This window comes from Stigmatopora argus, chromosome 4 (assembly GCF_051989625.1).
Source record: "Stigmatopora argus isolate UIUO_Sarg chromosome 4, RoL_Sarg_1.0, whole genome shotgun sequence".
NCBI classification, from domain to species: Eukaryota; Metazoa; Chordata; class Actinopteri; order Syngnathiformes; family Syngnathidae; genus Stigmatopora; species Stigmatopora argus.
The window spans coordinates 21,287,849-21,307,125 of record NC_135390.1 but is presented as its reverse complement, the minus strand read 5'-3'; the positions used below and the strand labels follow the sequence as shown (position 1 = coordinate 21,307,125).

General features: G+C 40.2%; 1 protein-coding gene across 3 annotated transcripts in view; it reads left to right on the top strand.

Moving 5' to 3' along the window:
- Positions 1-19,277, top strand: part of grik3 (glutamate ionotropic receptor kainate type subunit 3) — a 154,985-nt gene that overhangs the window by 11,231 nt on the left and 124,477 nt on the right. For all 3 annotated transcript variants that reach the window (XR_013299920.1, XM_077597995.1, XM_077597997.1), the window contains exons 3-4: positions 10,076-10,169; positions 18,594-18,759. The gene's annotated coding sequence lies outside the window, so the exon portion shown is untranslated. The remainder of the gene's footprint in view (positions 1-10,075; positions 10,170-18,593; positions 18,760-19,277) is intronic.

The window sequence follows — 19,277 nt, the reverse complement described above, 5'->3', positions numbered from 1 at the left end:
GATGTATAAAAAACTGACTTCGGGGCTTTTAATCCATTTATTAAAAAAAATCTAAATATTATATCTAAAATGGTCCGGCCCACATAAAATCGAGTTGACGTTAATGCGGCCTGCGAACCAACCCGAGTCCGACGGTACTCGGACGTTTCGTCGAAAGACATTTGGTCGACCGGACGTTTGGTCGACCGGACGTTTGGTCGACCGGACGTTTGGTCGACTGGACGTTTGGTCGACCGGACATTTGGTCACCGGGTTGTTACTGTTAAAACCAGCTCTCAAAATTACAATCATGAGAGAGAGAGTGAGTTTAATATCTAAATATCTAATATCAAAATATCAACAGTAAACTCTGTCATAATTTGACAGCGAGCGAACCCGGCGACCAAACGTCTGTTCTACCAAACGTCCGTTCTACCAAACGTCCGTTCTACCAAACGTCCGTTCAACCAAACGTCCGTTCGACCAAACGTCCGGTCGACCAAACGTCTGGGGACCAAACGTCCGGGGACCAAACGTCTTTCGACGAAACGTCCGGTCATGGAGTCTGACACCCTTGGTGTACATGCAGGCAACACCCTTTGGATTCATACATGATCTCAGAAATATCACATGCGATAATTTTTCTCAAGATTTTCCCTTCAAAGTAACACATTTGAACTCCCTATTAAAACCATGAAAATTGAGGTGAAAATTGTGAATCAGGGGGCGGCTTATACGAGGGAAATCGTCAAATTCAACGACTTTACGGCAATTTAAAGGGTACAGCTTATACACGGAGGCGGCTAATATGCGAGAAAACACGATACTCCCTCAATACCAACTCTTCCATACGTTTTATTGACGCCATTTTGAAAAGCAAGACCCGTTACACCGGACTAAAATGACCGTTTTAAACAGCTGTCTAGCGCCCCACGACCACTTTGCTAGAAAAACGTCACCGACGTCAAAACCGAGCACCACAATTGACTACTTGTATTGTTTCATTTCACCACGTTCCCCGTTATTTGCAGACCTCCGTGTCACGGGTGCGTTTTAAGCGCGTTGGAAATTGGTCACCCAAGAGCCATTCGGCGCAAAGACGGCAGCTCAAACTAAGGTTGTTGTCATAGCAACTGTCAGGGGAACACAGGTAAGGGCAACAATGATTACCTCCAGCGAGAGCTCGGAGAAGAGTAATGATGCGCCGCGCTTTGAGTTTCCATGAAACTAAAATGAATAGGACGGGAAAAAAAATGGCGTTTCAAATCATAACAGTCTTCTAAATAGGTCCATTATTTAAGGTAAACAGAAAGCAGCTCAATTTAGGATCAAATTGTGAGGACCAGTTTTGATCGGCTGTTTTTATACTCAATCAACCAAATATGGAGAATGCGACAATAGTTGGTTTAATATTGCAATTTATGAAATTTAACTTTTTTTCTCGCATATAAACCGCTTCCTTAATTTTTTTAAAACAATGCAAGGACCAACTTCAAATACTTTTATTTATTGAATATACATATGGAATTAGGTTTAAAACGTTTTTAAATGTATTTTAATTATGGACACATTGGATGCCATTCACTAAAACAATAGAGAAAATTACAATTTCTGTCCATTAAAATACAAACGCACATTAGTTAGCATATGTGCTAACAAAAATTAGCATTGATTTGAACTATGCCAGATCTAGCTTTTAACATTATTTGTCATCTTTTTTGCTTTTTAAATATTCCCTCATTTTCTGAACTGCTTATCCTCACAAGGGTAGCGGGGGGTGCTGGAGCCTACCCCTGCTGACACAGCCTGAATTGGTGGCCAGTTTAATATTTAAACTTAAAAAACGGAATATTTCCCCCAAAAATCAAATGAAAATGTGTAGCGTTTTCTATTTCTTTTAATATGATTTATTCTTTTGAATATAGTGAGGGTCAAAAACAAGATTTGCTGCCATTTGCCAATCCGTGCACAATAACTACTCAAAGTCCAAGGCGGCGTTTTCAATTTCGCAAGAACTGAATTGGACGCGGGCGGGCAGCTATATTAGCCACTTAGCGGTGAAACATTTGCACCTGATGTCACACGAGAGCTTCGACTGAGTCACGACGACATTTAGTTTGAATTCAGGAGGCCTAATAAATCTTCGGTCTTTGGAAGATGACTCAATCGGACGTCACGCTCCAATTCGTCGGAGGCTGAGTCATTAAAAGACTCCTTTTTGCCCTCAAAGGTTAAAAAGCCAAAAAATAGATGGTTTTCTCCCCAAATCTTGTCATGCAAAACTGAAACTGCTAAATTTTCTCACATACATATTTTCCCCGTATTTGTGCTAAAAAAAATGCTGACTGAATCGAGGGAACGGCTTATATGCGCGTAAATTAAACTTGACATCCACGAAACACCATAACGCAAGACAATGTGGCCGATACGGTCATTTATTTCAAAATAGAGAAAAGATAGCCAGACCTTTGTGGACTTCCTGTGTGTGGCTCCAGTTTTTTTACCTAGGTCTACAATGTCTTGTGTGTCTTGTGTCTGTCTTGCTACTGCAACCAACAAATGTCCCGAATACGGGATGAAATAAAGTTCTAATCTAATAAAACGCAAAAAAACAAAAAATTATTTTGATGCCTACGAATGAAATTGAAGAAAACGATACTTTGAATTAATATTGGCGCAATGGGAGGGCGGAGTTCCACAAAGGTGAAACTGAAATAAACTGGTGGAAATGAAGGGATATTTTGCGCGTTTTACTAAAATAACCGTATTTTCTCGCATATATGCCGTATTTGTCGTTCAAAAAAAATGATGACTGAATCGATGGTACGGCTTATATGCGCATAAATTAGACGCCATAACGCAAGACAGTTTATTTGAAAATAGAGAAAAGATAAACAGATAAAACGCTAAACAAAATGTATTTTGACGTCTATGAATGAAATTCAAGAAAAAAATAAACCGTATCTTGCATAAAACGTGAAAAAACTCACTTGTGCCTGCCATTGCTCGCTCAGGGTGCCGCCATCTTACAAACTAGACACACTTCCTGGTTGTACTGCTCACATGACTTCCTTTTTCAATTTGTCTACGTGCAGGCAACACCCACTCGTAAGCGGCTTATATGCGAGAAATTACAGTAATTCTACACAAAACCCAGTTTAACACCATTAACCACCAAAAATAAGCATCAAGTCACCCATTCGCTACCACAGAAATCGCTTCACAATCATCCAAATTTGACTAGCATTGAATTATCGATATCGCACGGCACCACGGCGCCGACCTCCCATTTGCGGGTTGGCAAACTTTACATTTCATTAGACCCAGAGGGTTAAATTTAATACAAATATGAACATTCCTGTGTTTGATTTGAGCTGAAACTAGCGCATGCCATGTTAACGCACACTCATTGGAGAGCATGCATATTGAAATGTTCCCTGTAGGCATTCATTACTAATCCTGTTGGCTTATAAGTGCAATGTGTGTCAAACTGGCAAGATGCACACAGACGTGCATTCCAGTCTTAACATGTGCAATTAATGTTCCGTGTTCTGCTCCTCACGGGAAGCATATGCGCATTAATTTTAAATCATCTTGTCGTATGTTGAAGAAGCAATTATAAAGATATTGGCCAGGGGTCAGAGTGTTCTGTATCCATTTAAATTGAAATAAATAGGCAGCCATTTTGAGTTCTGTGCAAGTAAAATTTTGAAAATACTTCAAATTTTATAGGTAAGTAAGGTTTTTCGGATTATAAATCGCAGTTTTTTTTTATAGTTTGGCCGGGGGTGCCACTTATGTGTGAAATTATCTACCTACCGTGTTGGGGGAGTTGTTTAAGAGTGACGACGAGGATGAAGATTTTGTTGGATTTAGTGATTTGGAGTGAAACTGATCGTTTGGTAAACTTGTTAGCATGTTTTTTTATGCTAGAGTTATCGGAATAACTTTTAATATGTTACGTCGTTACTGACATTACCAGGCATGTCAGTCATGTGACGTTAGTACGTTATTTTAATTTTAAATTGCCTTTCAAGATGATATGTATGTTTTTGGTGTTGGATTTAATCAAATTAATTTCCCTCTAAAATGCGACTTATACTCCAGTGCGACTTATATATGTTTTTTCGTTCTTAATTATGCTTTTTTTGGGCTGGTGCGACTTATAGTCCAGAAAATAGGGTAGTTCTTTATTTTAAATTTTTGGTGCAAATATTAAATCTATCATGTCTTAACCTTTTGTTTTTTATTTAAAAAGAGTAAATATTGCCTTTCTGTTTAGATACAGTGAAAAATAAAAGGGGAAATGTTTTTTTTATTTTAAAAGGAAAAATAGTAAATATTGCTTTTCACTTTATATACAGTGAAAAATAAAAGGGGACATTTTAGATGTAATATTTAGTTAAAAAATAGGATGAAAAGAACTTTGTTATAGATCTAAAACAGATTACAAAAATGCTTTTTGAACTAAAAACAACACAAAAAGACAAAAATACAATTTTGGATTAAAAAAAAATTGCCATTATTGATTTCAAAAGGGAAAAAAACAAGAAATATTCCCTACACATCTCTAATCTGATTGAACTTGATCTTAAAACAGAAAGTTGGCACTCTTGGTTTACTTTCTCGGGCCGCCCAAAATGATGCAATGGTCCAGATTTGGCCCCCGGGCTTCCACTTTGACACCTGTTCCCTTAAATCGATCTCTAATTGAAACACAACTGCAATCAATCATCACCAAAAATGAATTTATCTTGAACAGACGTTCAAACCACAATGTCATCGTCACATTATAATGTTAATTTCTCTATGCTATAAAAAATAAAATATTTTTTTTGCTTTGGACCCACATTATAAATTAAGCATCCGCGGACCCCCTTGCCCCGAATGTGACCCGCCATCCACTTCCCCTTCCCCAGGCAAACCCCGAGGTGTCCGACTTCATCCTCCGCCTTCCTGCCGGAGGTGATATGGCCAAATTTGATAAATGCTAAATTCCCCAAGGATGGCCCACAGTCAGTCAGAAGATAGAAAATAGCTTGCAGCTAAAATGACAAATGGCCGCCCTCCCCCCGCCCCTCGCCCCTTTTCACCCGGGCAAAAAAACCTCGTTTCCGTCCCCCTATCTCTTTTTTAAACAACACGCCGGGCTGTCGCTAATGCTCACAATTACGGCGTCCGCCCACCGCATGAGTACATTTTCAGGGGACAGATTTAATTTCTTTAACATACGGCCGACTGGATTGTTACTTTCGGAGTCATTAATTAAAGCACGGGACGTTTCCTGGCAAGCTGCGCATTGATGGAGAGGAGATCATTAGTGGGCCTCCGGGTGCTTTTAATACACTCCGTCGACAGCGCGTCATTGGCCGGCGACTCGGATAGGAGGATCCGCGCCGCAAATCAACGCCGCTGACCTGTAATTTGTAATCAGACGCGCGATAAAATGTGGAAGACGCTCCGTGGTGACTTACAGCTGTGGTTTTAACAGTGGCTTTTAAGAGCGGACAGTTGTTAAGTCATTTTTTTGCCAGGTAGCGCCAATTCTTGGTCCGATCGTATTAAAGAGGATTTACGACGCACGTGAAAGTTAACAAGTGGCAATGAATAAAGATTTTTGCACTGGAAATGGCAACACGTTCGCTAAAATGCCATAGCAATTGGACTAGTTTTATTTTTGTTTGTATTGTTGTTATTATAAAGGGGGAAAGAAACAATGTTTAAATATATATAAAGAGAGAGAGCGAGAGAGAGCGAGAGAGAGCGAGAGAGAGCGAGAGAGAGCGAGAGAGAGCGAGAGAGAGCGAGAGAGAGCGAGAGAGAGCGAGAGAGAATATAGATGGAGTATTTTTAAGACACTGTTGGAAACAACTTGAGAAGAGCGAGCATAAAATTATTTTATATCTATATCTCTTATCCATATCAATACCTATAGATCAATGAATCAATATTATATATACTTTAAACGTTGTTATTTTAAGATTTGGGGTCTTATAAAGTTGTTACTTTACGAATCTTGATAATGATCATGTTATGATCGCGCTGAGACGTCATGGCGCGGTCAGAGGGATTTGGACCCAGTAGCGGGGAAGCAGGAGGGGACGAGGCGAATTGTGCTCATGATAATAACTTTAATAACTCAGAAAGCCTTACAAAATAACAAGGACTTATGCATCCAAAACGAAACAAAATCGCAGCATGGAGAACAGGACCTTCGCAGCAATGTAATAATAATAATAATAATAATAATAATAATAATCGCACATAGGCCCTGTCGTCATCATCAACAACAAAAAGCCTACTTGTCATCACACCCAGAAACTGCGTATGACGAAATTGGTGGTGCTTCTCCATAAGCTGCGTTTACTCGACAAAAGACCTAAATAAGTGATAGTTACGGACTTGTAATTTGGCATTCTGCTGTTATGGATACAGGTCACTTACCTCTCACTGTCTTTCACTTACCTTCAGGCAGCCAGTAGGAGGCAGATCACCACCCAAACATCTTTTCATATGACCTCAGAAGGGAATGTGTGTTGTGTTACCGCAAATTTAGAGTTCTGATGGATGTGGGGAAAAATGTACGCAGTATCTCGCAGTACGATCCGACAATGAATACCAATTCAGTCATGTTTAAATACACACATCCGGAAGTAATCATGAATGACTCGCAGCTGCTCGATTTTGCAAATTCACTTCTTCACGCTTTTTTTTTGCTCTTCATTTTTTATTTTTTTTTATTATTCAATTTTTTTAGTTCATAAAAATGTGAAAATCTATGCTGAAACTCGCAAATGGAAGCCACTCCCCCTGTCTTCTGCTTGCTACTAGGACTCAGCACTAAAGAACATATTTTTTTAAGTTCATAAAAAATGTGAAAATTCACGCTAAAACTCTTAAGCGGAAGCCACTTTTAGGACTCACCACTGGAAAAAAAAAGGTATTTACAATAGGGGTGACCCTACTTGGAGATTTATCTATTACCACGGCCATGTTTGGTCTACATTATCTGTGATAATTGAGGAATTACTGTATATGATTATTTTTAGCTGGTAAAATTCGACCCTATAATCTACAAAGTTGTCTTGAAAAAAGGTCACAAAGTGATGCTAATCATTATCCTAACAGTTTTTCATTAGTCTCCTATTAAACTGCATTGTGTGACTTAAATCCTCTTCATATTAGGATACAATGTTCCAAAATATTGTCTTACTCAATCTCCAAAGTTGCCCTCTCTTGAATTATTTCCACTATTTTAGAATTTTTAGCAATTGTTGGCCTCGCTTTTAGCATCAAGTTAATTTAACACTGTCACTTAAAATTTCGACTCGTTTGAGAACAGCAACTGTTATCGGAGAGACTTGATTGACCAAAAACAAACCTTTCTTTTCTCTCCAGTTTAAAAGAAGAATCAAAACGACAAAAGCGACACAAGTATAATTTGGTCTATATCTCACTGTCTGCCAACCTGCCTTGCCATAAGTTTCCCGGAGCTTTAACGACTACCCGAGTCGCTCCCGGGCCGATGTTAGCTCAATGGCAATGATCACCCTTCTCCAAATCAATTAGGTCCCTATTCCTCCCCCACTTGTACGTATCGACAGTTTGATAGATCGCATAACTTGGGGCTAGCGCCCGTAATTAAACGGAGTGAAAAGAAACGGAGCCTCTGCGGCTCAACGTTACAAATGACTTCATTTTCAGGGTTCACATGGCGGAACAATTGCAAGAAAATGTAAATAAAATAAAGCTCCTCTTTTGAAATTGGAAAATATAGCAACACACAAATAAAATAAGACAATTGTTTCTTAATGATGACAAACAGTCCAAAGGTTGCAAATCAAGTTCAGCTCAGATTGGATCTTTAACCCGCATTGATTTCGTGGCTGGAGATCCACGGTCCGATGTCAACCGCCTGATTAAATATCAGTAGGAGAAGTACCACTGGTTAAGTGAACTCCGTTTGTTGCAAAGATTCTTATTTAATTAAATCGCTTTGAATCTTAGCCTCTACTCCAGGGGTGCTCAAACTTTTTTGCTACCATATTTTCTCGCATATACGCCGTATTTGTCGGTAAAAAAGATGATGACTGAATCGAGGGTACGGCTTATATGCGCATAAATTAGACTTGACATGCACGAAAAGCCATAACGCGAGACGATATGGCGGATGCGGTCATTTTATTTCAAAATAGAGAAAAGATAAACAGATAAAACGCTTAACAAAATCAATTTTGCCATCTATGAATGAAATTCAAGAAGAAAAAAAAACTGGATCTTCCATAAAACGTAAAAAAAAACTGCCATTGCTCACTCAGGCTGCCACCATCTTACCTAGGGATGACAAACTAGAATGCTACGGACACACTTCCTTATTGTACTGCTCACATGACTTCCTTTTTGAATTTGTCTACATGCAGGCAACACCCTTTGGATTCATTCAGTATCTCAGAAATAGCACGTACGATGATTTTTTTCTCAGATTTTCCCTTCAAAGTAACACATTTGGATTGGATTGGATAACTTTATTCTTCCCGTATTCTGGAAATTTTGTTGTCACAGTAGCAAGAGGGTGAGGATGCAGAAATAGGAAAGGCATTTTAGACATAAATAGATATGTAATAAGTAAGTTAATAAATAAATATATAAATAAATAAGCGTGTTGCTGAAATTTATATATATATATATACATATACATGTATATGTATATATGTGTATGCACACACGTGTCCATACACATATATACATACATACACATAGATGTACATGCATGCATACGGTAGGTCTTACCACTCAGCCATTTGTTTTGTTAAAGAGTCTGACAGCTGATGGGAGGAAGGATCTGCGGAAGCGCTCCTTCCTGCAATGAGGGTGCAGCAGTCTATTGCTGAAAGAGCTTCGGAGGGACTCTACAGACTCATGCAGGGGGTGGGAGGTGCCGTCCATGATGGACATCATCCTGGTCAGCATCCTCCATTTGTACTCCCTATAAAAACCATCAATATGTATGTGAAAATTGTGAAACAGGGGGCGGCTTATACGAGAGAAATTGTAAATTTTAATGATTTTAAGGCAATTTTAAGGGTGCGGCTTACACACGGAGGCGGCTAATATGCGAGAAAATACAGTACTTTCCAAGGAGCCAACTTTGCGCCATCTTACCGTGTTTCCCAGCTCAAGTCCCATATAAAAATGTACTACAAATCCAATCCTTGGATCAAATCTTACCGTCACGCGATCTACCAATTAACCGGATACCACGTACCATTTGCGTTAGCTAGCATAGGCAGTTAACCACTGCCAACTTCCAGCTCAGGTCGTTTCCAGCTTTATCTACCAATGTGCTGAACACTACAATTTAAAGAATAAACTGTTTTAAGGAGGTTTTCACTGCCAGGAGAGTGTAAAAGGATATTTTTGGGCTGGTGAAGTCAGAAGTGAATTTTCCAAGAGGCGGGGAGGGGCAAGCCAGTGGAGGCTGACTAATCAGACTTTACTCGGTAGAGTATTAAGACAGACGTGTTGAGGGGAAATGTGACACCTGGAAATTACACAATGTAATGGAATCAGCCAAGTGTTAAATGTAGCTTTTAAATAGGTTTTGTGTTCTCCATTAACTTTGCAGACACTGATTGGTCGTGACAGCCAGGCACGGTCAGCTCGTTGCCCCTTGCCGCCTTCGCCGCGATTACACGCGCTCGCGGATATATTTCCACAACTTTACAAGACTTGGTAGAGAACTTCCTGGAAATGTAGCATCTCTTATATTGTAGTCAACTGCAATTTTAGCCAGATATGATGCATAGTACTGGGAATGTATTAGCGCTAATGTTTTATGGGATTCCCAAAGTATGGTGGATGGGATACAAAGTTTAATGGGTAAGTAGTAAATAGAATTGGTGTAATGGTTACGTTTAAAAATCATGGTTGTGGAAGCTTTGGTTTGAAAACCATGGTTAAATCGCCATTGTGTTTAGTGCTCGTTTTTTGTTTTTTTTTGTTCCTGCTGTTAGCGTGAAACATTTGTAGAAATGTTGAAATATTTTTGTTTGTTTGAATAGACGTTATATGACAATCTGACTGCATCTTATTACAGGTAATTGCTGCATTACCTCTACTTGATGGCGCTACATAAACACTACAGTCAGATGGTGAGAGTCTGAAGTGGATTGGAGTACGCCGACTGAAAGGTAATACAAAGCTAGCATTGTCTGTTGTTTTCTTTGTAGTAATCGCTAACAATTGACATCGGAAACGGAATTTACACACATTGCGGGTGGGATTCATTTCTGGTAAAAGGTAAAGACTGTTGGATTATATTAAACACATGTCCTTGAATGAATGTAGGCGATTGCACTGGTGAGTCATTTGATAATAGTGTGCTGAAATCCGTGACCGGACGTTTCGTCGAAAGACGTTTGGTCCCCGGACGTTTGGTCCCCGGACGTTTGGTCCCCGGACGTTTGGTCCCCGGACGTTTGGTCGAACGGACGTTTGGTCGCCGGGTTCGCTCGCTGTCAAATTATGACAGAGAGTTTACTGTTGATATTAGATATTTAGATATTAAACTCTCTCTCTCATGATTCTAATTTTGAGAGCTGGTTTCAACAGTAACAACCCGGCGACCAAACGTCCGTTCTACCAAACGTCTGTTCTACCAAAGGTCCGGTCGACCATACGTCTTTCGACTAAACGTCCGAGTACCCCTGAAACCATGTACAGTGGTACCTCGACATACGAGTTGCCCAACATACGAACAATTTGAGATACGAGTAAAATTTTGAGGAAATATTTATCTTGAGATACGAGACAAATTTTGAAATACGAGCAGACAGCGGACGCCAGAGGCTGCTCATAACAACATCATGGCCACTGTCTTTCTGGTCGCAACTCCCTCGTGTAATGTCTCTCTATGAGCACTGGGCGGAGCATTGCATTTTTTCAGTTTTTTTTCTCCCGTTAGTCAGTGCGAATGGCGGAGTGATCGCTAATACGAGAGGAGTATATACTACTTCTCGTTGGCAAGTGGTCGTTCGTTATCTTATTGTGAGGGCATTTGTATGCATCATTTTTGGAATATTTTGAAGGGAAGACAAAAGCAAACCACCCTCGATAGGTTGCATCTGAAAGTCAGGGTGGAGGCGCGGCAAATAGAGCCAACCCGGCAGAAGAAATGTATCACATTTAAAACAAAATTAGAATTAAGTTTAGTGTAAGGTTAGATTAAACTTATTTTTGAGTGTCTGCATCGTAATACAAGTTCATTTAAATTTATTTATGTTATGTTACGAGCGCGTTGCCATTCATTTAGTTCATTTCTATGAGAAAATCGACATACGAGCTCAATCCCGGAACGCATTAAGCTTGTACCTCGAGGTACCACTGTATGCCTTTAAAAAACAACAACAACGCAGGTGATTGTTGACACGCGACTGAGAGATGGCATCGGTTCACGTTAAGGATCGCGAGCCAGCGGATGTCGCCGCCTCCGCGGTTAAAACAGCTTTGCTGAAGTCAGGAAAATGTCAGTCCACGGGGACGTCAAATGGACCCACATGAATGACTCTGACGGGAACGTGTCAGCCAGGGCTTGAAGACGACGGGAAACAAGTCAACTTTATTGACATTTTGTCACCGCGAGTTTAGCGGGTGGAGGTAGAACACGCTTGTAAATAGAACGATAACCGCCTATAGTGGGTCAGTCGCATTGGGTCGTAAGAATCGAGTCTTGAAAGGTCAATTAAAAGACACCACCTCGGGTCCTCGCCGAGTCCCCATCGTCGTTCCCAGCGGTTTGCCGAAAATCTCGATCCCGTCGTGCCGACCTGCGACACCCCCTTGGTTTTTGTGGCCTTTTGTTGCTTTGAAGATACAGTCAGCCAGGCCCTGTGAAGCCATTTTGGAGATAAATCCAAAAATCTGTTATCTGTCCACGATCGACGCTCGCCATCTGTCTTTGGCGATAAGACTCGCCTGGCGCGCCGCTGCTTTGGAAATTGTTCACGGACAAGCCAACGATTGCCACGCGAACTTTGTGTCATTAAACATTGTTAAATGTTGCGATCAATAGGTTTTTTTTTACATGCATAAGCAGGCCTATCTAAAAGATACAGACCAATAAATAAATGAATAAAATAAAATATTTTTATACGTGTCTGGGGCGGATCGGTGGGTGAGTGGTTAGCGCGTCGACCTCACAGTTCTGGTGTCGTGGGTTTGATACCAGGTCAGTGTTTGCATTTTTTTACATGCATAAGCAGGCCTATCTCAATGATACAGACCAATAAATAAATGAATAAAATAAAATATGTTTATACGTGTCTGGGGCGGATCGGTGGATGAGTGGTTAGTGCGTGAGCCTCACAGTTCTGGTGCAGTGGGTTCGATACCAGGTCAGTGTTCACATTGTGGAGTTTGCATGTTCTCTCTGGGCTTATATGGTTTTTTTCTGCGGACTCTGGTTTCCTCCCACATCCCATAAACATGGATGCTAGGCTATTTGGATGCTAACTTGTTCTGGGGCGGACCGGTGGGTGAGTGGTTAGTGCGTCGGCCTCACAGTTTTGGTGTCGTGGGTTCAATACCAGGTCAGTGTTCACATTGGGGAGTTTGCATGTTCTTTCTGTTTTTTTTTTAGCGTACTCTGGTTTCCTCCCACATCCCATAAACATGCATGCTAGGCTAATGGATGCTAAATTGTCTTTAGATATAAGTGTGATTAGTTGTTGTTTGTCTCCTATTGGCCTGCGATTGGCTGGCAAACCGGTTGAGGTGTCCCCCGCCTGGGGCCTGTAATTGGCTGGGATAGGCTCCAGTGCCCCTTGTGAGGATAAGAGGTTGAGAAAATGAATGAATAAATGAATAGTATTTGTGTATATGCTACTGAACACAAATCTGAATTATTGATGGATGACTTTTACACTCGTGAGAAAAGGCAGACAATGAAATGAGTAAACCTGGAAACATGATAAATTATACATGACATTGTCCCACATTTTTGCTGTTAACAGAAATCTCTGCAGTCAAATTGAATCTTTAGTTTGGCAAATCTTAATGTGTTTTGTTTTTACCGTTATTCTTGTTCCTGGGTCATATCAATACTGTATTAAGCCGACACAGCCAATCATATCATATTTGAGCAACATTTTTATTCCGTTGGACCATTAACCACCGAAGACCCGAACACATTTCTTTGATATTTAGGCTAATTAGGACCTAATTAGGACTAAATAGGAGTGTAAAAACAAATAATTATCTTTTTACATGTCATTTCTGAGAAAAATGTGCGTGCCAGGCCCTTGTAGTCCAAAATTTAACATTGTGGTCTTGTAAACGCTATAAAAGTCCAGGTCCTCGGATCTTTTAAAAATCTTTTAATTCACACCCAGTTATTTAGTGGTTTTTGGATTTAAACGGATAATCGGGAAAGAAGCAATAATTGAGCAAAGCTACTGTAAAAATGAACACTCACCCTCCGTGACATGTTTTTTGAGAAGATAATATCCCACTTTTGAGCGTAATGTTCTTGAATGATAAATATCTATTTATAGTCTGAGCAGGTAAGGTTTAATCTAAACTTTTATCTGCTTTGTGAACGATATCACGTTGGCGACAGAATCTCGGTGGCGGCGTGGCTTCAGTGCTTTCCGTAATTGGTGTTTGACATCAGTCTCCACTCATTTCCCCACCCCCACAGTCTGTCAACACAGCCTCCGTTTAAGTCGCACCCCGCCGCCGCGATTGGTCGCTCCACTCTTCTCTCCCTTTAATGACCCATTATTCCAAAAAAGAGGTCAAAAGGTGAGGAGAAAAGATTCACCTGAAGAGAAACTTGAGAATAACAACAATGCCTAAATGCCGTATATTCGGAGCAGATAGTGGAAATATATACATGAGATGGAATTTGTTTAGTGGCGAGTGGTTAGCATGTCGGTCTCGCAGTTCTGACCCTTGTGAGGAGAAGCAGTTCAGAAAAAGAATGAATTAAATAAAATTGTTCACGAATATGACGTCATAAAAATGTCCACCGAAAAAAATGCTACCGTATTTTGCTGTTTAATATACCCTCCCATTTAATATACCCGGGTATATTAAACGGCAAGGGTATATTAAATGGCGCACAAATGGGGAAGGTACGATCCACTATGCACTCTTTATGCCGTGACGGGGTGCATCAACGTTTTGCAGACTAAAACTACTTACAGCTCAGGTTAAAACTACTTACTGCTGAATAAAGTCTGACTTGGAATTTTAATGAACTTAAGTATCTATCATTATTCCCCCATGAACACCATACAAATCTTGCCAAAAAAGCTGAGTTGCCGTTTAATATATACTTAGTATATTAAACTGCAGGGGTATATTAAATGGCGCACAAACGGGAGGCTCCAAAAAGCAAAAATCATTTAATATACCAAGTATATTAAACGGCAAAATACGGTAATAGGCAAATTGACAAATCATTTTTTGATACAATTTCAATAGTTTTGTGTATTTGTGCGTCTTGATCATTTCTTATTGGTTTATAAAAAAAATCTGTGAAAGTCGGAATTTATGGGGGTGTTCACACTTGGCCAAAAAGTTTGTAGGGCGGACCTGTTGAGCTGGTGTGGATACAAACCAACTCTGGTGTGAGATCCTTCTCCTGGCCCTTTAACATACGACCGCTTCTTGTTTCCTGTTCTTACCAGGTTCCATCTGTTACTGTTGTCTAAACCGCAACAGTGGCAGGGGAATGTGACGGGTTTGTTAGCGTTGCTGTTTTGATTCCACCTCCAAACGAGGCGTACAACACAACAATACAAGCCGCCCCGGTAAATAACGAGCGGCTGGCGACGAGCAGCGGGGAACTCGGAGTTCAGTCGATGCGCATCTGTCTGAGAGCTTCGCACAAACACGCGCTGCATTATTAATAACGCGCCATGCCGGTTTAGAACACAAGATGAGTCTGGAGAGGACGTCTGTCAAAGTGCAACAGATCCTTCTCGTAGCGTAGCACCAACAGTTGAGTCGACAACGCAAGGAGGCGCTTCCAAGTTGACCTCCCGTTAAATCCACGGTTTCTTCGCGTTCATATTTCCCGCTGTTCTTTTATTTTTGAGCTTTGCTACTGGATGGCTTGGGGCGCTCATTAGTTTAATTGGCAATAAACTGCTATTACTTTTGCAGCCGCAAACTAAACCTCGGAGGCATTTCAAACGGGTTTCTGGCTCGGCAAATTAAAACGCCGTCAGCACTAGTTTTGCTGGATTTGCACCCTTCACGGTCCTGGCAAGCACAACGGGGAGGCGTTAATTACGACAGGGGGTGCTAAGGAAGATCCTATGCATATGTATATTTATATATATATGTATGTATATGTATATTTATAAATATGTATGTATATGTATATATGTATGTATGTATATGTATATATATATATATGTATGTATATGTATATTTATAAATATATATGTATATTTCTATATATGTATGTATATGTATATTTCTATATATGTATGTATATTTATATATATGTATGTATATTTATATATGTATGTGTATATATATATATATATATGTGTATATATATATGTATGTATATGTATGTATATGTATATTTATATGTATATTTATATATATATATATATGTATATGTATATTTATATATATATGTATATGTATATTTATATATATGTATGTATATGTATATATTTCAGAAACACGCTTATTTATTTATATATTTATTTATTCATTTATTTATTTTTTCATTCATTTATTTATTCATTTATTTATAAACTTTGCTAAATTAGCTATTTATTTATGTCTAAAATGTCTTTTACTGTGTCTGTATTGTCACCCTCTTGCTACTGTGACAATGAAACGTCCCGAATACGGGATGAATAAAGTTATCTAATATTCAAAACTTCTCACCTGCAAAGAGTTAGCAATAGCATCTGATTTCTAACATAATTCAACTTAATTCATTCATTTTCTGAACCTCTTGTCCTTACAAAGGTCCCGGGGGGTGCAGGAGCCTATCCCAGCTAATTACTGGCACCAGGTGGGTAACACCCTGAATCAGTGGACAGCCAATCGCAAGGCACCAGGACCAATCTGACTTATATTTCAAGAAAATTTAGCATCCATTTAGCCTAGCATGCATGTTTTTGGGATGTTGGAAGAAACCGGAGTACCCGTAAAAAAAAACACACAAGCCCTGGGAGAACATGCAAACTCCACACAGTGACGACTGACCTGGGATCGAACCCACCACTCCAAAAATGTGATCCTGACTCTCTAACCACTCCACCACCGGGCCACAACGTTCAACCAGATAGCCTAGCATGCATGTTTCGGGATGTGGGAGGTAACCGGACCAACCAGAGAAAACCCACACAAGCCCAAGGACAAAATCCAAACGCCACACAGTGAAGAACCAACTGGGATCAAACTGTCAACCCCAGAACTGTGAGCCCAACTCACCAACCACTTGTGCACCTCTTTGTTCCCTTGCTGGTGTGATTTTTTTTAAACCTCTCACCATGATCAAAACTCATTTGAAACCAGATCATGACCTTTATGGAACCACCAGCTCCGGTTCAAGACCGGCAAGCCCCACTTTCCTCCGTAAACCTCCACGGATTAGTTGTAGGACTCTCCCGTACCTGTCCAGATCTCCCTTCCCCCGACGTGTTTGAGTGTGTATGTGTGTATGAGTGTGTCTCACAGGCAACGAGACCTTGGACCGAGCAGTAATTGATTCAGAGAATCTTGGATTCAATTGGTGGACAGCTGGGGCCGAGGAGATTAGAAGTGAATCGCAGGCGGCCTGGAGTGTAGTCAGACCGGCCCCGGAGCAAACAGTAATCTCAAGATTATAGACCTGGGGGAGATGTACCTGTTTTCTCTCATTTTGTCCCCCCCACCCCCTCTTCCTCCATGCCAAGCCTCCTAGGCTACCGCAAGCATTCTTCTCGCTAATCGTAGCAATCCTTCATCTGTTTTTAGGGCACAGGTGTCAAAGTGGCGGCCGAGGGGCCAAATCTGGCCCGCCGCATCATTTTGTGTGGCCCGGGAAAGTAAATCGTGAGTGCCGACTTTCTGTTTTAGGATCAAATTCAAATGAAGATTATAGATTAATATTATATTTCCTGATTTTCCCCCTTTTAAATCAATAATTTCACTTTTTAATCAAATTTTTTCTGTGTTTTTAGTTCAAAAACCATGTTGTAATATCTAAAAATTATTTTCTGTTTTCCACTTTAATATGGAAAGGAATTTTAAAAAAATTTGGTTTCCTTTTGAAATGAAAAACAAATGATTAAAAGAAATTTTTCCTTACTAAGAAAAAAAATATCAAATAAACATTGTTTTTAATGTTGCTTTTAATCCAGTTAATTTAATCAATTTATACAAAAAAAATCTAAATATTATATCTAAAATGGACTGGCCCACGTGAAATCAATTTGACGTTAAAGCGGCCCGCGAACCAACCCGAGTCTGACACCCTTGCTTTAGGGCATTGAAAAGCAAACCCCCAAAAAACCTCTAAAAGCTCCTGTTGACGTCACGCCAAAAAAAAAAAATACAAAATCCACTCGGGCAATGCGGGAAACAGGTTTTTAAACGCGCTTGGGTTTCTGTATTTTCTTGCACAGTAGCCGCAAAGGAATCACTTAACCTAATGAAGGAAATCCATTGACGTGTTCAAAGGTCATTTGTTTAATTGTTGGGCCTGGACTGATTGCAGCCGGCCAATGGCGTTTTGTTAACGATAGCTCGTTGCCTTTTGGCCGGGATTGCGTTTTATCACGCCAGTAAATCTGTCACATTACTGCTTGTAAAAGTTACTCAAGAAGAAAGGGATTTTTTTTCTTTTTTCGGACGAGTGGTTAGTGCGTTGGGCTCACAGTTCTGGGGTCGTGGGTTCGATCCCAGGTGGGTCATCACTGTGTGGAGTTTGCATGCTCTCCTTGGGGGGTTTGTCCGGGGGCTGTGGTTTCCTCCCACATCCCCAAAACATGCATGCTAGGCTAATTTTATGCTAAATTGTCACCACCGGCCTCACAGTTCTGGGGTCCGGGTTCGATCCCAGGTTGGTCCATACTGTATGGAATGTGGATTTTCTCCCCGGGCTTGTGTGGGTTTTCCCTGGGTACTCAGGTTTCTTCCCACATCCCAAAAACATGCATGCTAGGCTAGCTGGCTAACAGTCTAAATTGCGCCTAGTTACAAGTGATTGGTTGTCCTTTGTTTCCTTGTGTCCTGTGATTGGATGGTGACCGATTCAGGGCGTCCCTGTCAGATAAGATAGGCTCCAGCACCCCCCGCGGTTCAAAAAATGAATAAAATGAAATAAAGGAAAGTATTTGTAAAAAAAAGCTTGACAAAATTAGATAATACTGACCTTTATTTTTGTATGTTTGCAGGTAAAAGGGTCAGAAAACCCCAAAATTATCTTTTTTAGTATAATTTTTGACATTTGTCAGCTGTGACGATGAAGAAAATGAAGGATAAACAAGGAAAAGCAGCACTAAAACCACTTGTCTGAACTCCTACGCTAGCAATTACCGAAGCTGTTTTTACTCTGAGATATTTCCAATGCGGTGACATGGTTTTTCATTTCGTAACAGGAAATCCGACCGACGGAGAGTTAAAGCGCGGCAACAGCTCAGGAGCGGAGCTCTCCGTCAGCACCTTCCCGGCGGGACGGGATTCCTCTCGGCGTATCGCGGTCACGTTGATGAGAGCGGCGGATGTTTGTCAAGGGGATTAGCGGCTGGGCTCGTTTGCATCAAGGTAATTCCTCGTACGCCAGCAACTGTCACCGCAAACTTGGGGACCACATGCTAGCCAAGTTGAATCGCTGTGGAAGTGCTGCCATGATAAGTTCTCCTTTAGACCAGTGATCTCATTTAAAGTCAATCTAGAATCGATGAAACCAGACAGCTGAATTTTCATTCATTTTAACGTTCTAATGCAAGGGTGTCAGACTCGGGTTCGTTCGCGGGCCGCTTTAACGTCAACTCCATTTCACGTGGGCCGGACCATTTTAGATATAATATTTAGATTTTTTTTAAATAAATGGATTAAAAGAACTGGATTAAAAGCCCTGAATATTCAGTTTTTTTATAGATCTAAAACAATGTTTATTTTAGCTTTTTTATATATATTTTTAGATTTTACAAAATGGTTTTTGAACTAAAAACACAGAAAAATTGATTAAAAAATGACAATGATTGATTTTAAAGGGGGAAACTCAGGAAATGTAATATACATCTATACTCTTCATTTTAATTTGATCCTAAAACAGAAAG